General features: G+C 38.1%; 1 pseudogene; it reads right to left on the minus strand.

The window, feature by feature from the left end:
• Positions 1-245: 245 nt before the first annotated feature.
• On the minus strand, positions 246-364 carry LOC120596301 (uncharacterized; annotated as a pseudogene).
• Between the last annotated feature and the right edge of the window lie 855 nt (positions 365-1,219).

Raw genomic sequence — 1,219 nt, forward strand, 5'->3', positions numbered from 1 at the left:
CATACGTATAAATACACACTTTCTTTTAAACAATTACACAATGCCAATTGGTAGAATAATGTTAATCTTCTGACATTTGCATCTGATATTTTCACTCAAGACCAGATGAAACGCGAAACACCTATCATAACTCTCGATGCCTTTGATTTTTCTTCTTCTTTTTTTTTTAGGCAAGGCAACCCTTGGTTGACCTCACAGATTGCAAGGACTTTGTCAGCTTACAATCCATTATTTTTTATTTTTTACACCTACAGCACCTGGTCTTCCTAGGTGGAATCCCATCCAAGTACTAACCAGGCCCAACCCAGCTTAGCTTCCAAGATTTGACAGGATCGAGCTTGTTCAGGGTGGCATGGCCACTGACACCTTTGATTTCTTGATGCTACCCTTCTCCTCTCACTCTCTACATCTGAGATTTTCAGGTACTAAAAAATAACATACTCTCTTTTGTCCAGATTGTTATATATGCTGTTCCTTCTGTTCCCACTCTTCCTCTGGCTCTCCTCAAATAAAATCTTGGGGTCAAAGTGGATTTCTCAGGGATCTCTTCTGTGACCATTCACCATAGGTTTGCTCCCCTATTATATGATCCCTTTGTATCCAGGTTTCCTTCCTAACACTCATAGTACCTATAAGTACTTGTTCAATGTTTATCTTCTGGAATTTTTCACTATATCTTACACATAGTGGGTGCTCAATGATTATTTGAAAAATTAATGAATGAAGGCATTTCTGTAGTAAAGCAAGTGTTGTATTAATCATTATCAAAACAAGACAATATAATGAAAATATATTTTGGTTTAGTGAGCCAGTTTGGTATTTGCAATTAGGTATGCCCTTTAGGCTCTGTCTCAGTTGCCATGTTCATGGCATTACTTATGGTACCTGGGACTATATATAATAGAAAACTAACTTAAAACAGAATTCATTGGCTCACATAGTGGAAAGGCCAGAAGGCAGAGTGGGATTTGGGGTAATCTGATCCACTTCACTTTGCAGACACTAGCCATGGTATTACCTTCATCCCCAGATTTGCTCACTTGTGGTTGTGGGATGGTTTTAGTAGCAATTAAGGGTACATGCTTCCTCAGTCATGTCTAGTGAGAGAGAGTAAGAGAGACTTTCTCTTCTATGAATACCTCATAAAAGTGAGAAAACTTTTTTTTTTTTCCCTGAAATAGCAAGGCTCACTTCCCTTTGTATCTCATTAGTTCTAATC

Source organism: Pteropus medius, unplaced genomic scaffold, assembly GCF_902729225.1.
Source record: "Pteropus medius unplaced genomic scaffold, Ma_sr-lr_union100, whole genome shotgun sequence".
Classification (NCBI taxonomy): Eukaryota; Metazoa; Chordata; class Mammalia; order Chiroptera; family Pteropodidae; genus Pteropus; species Pteropus medius.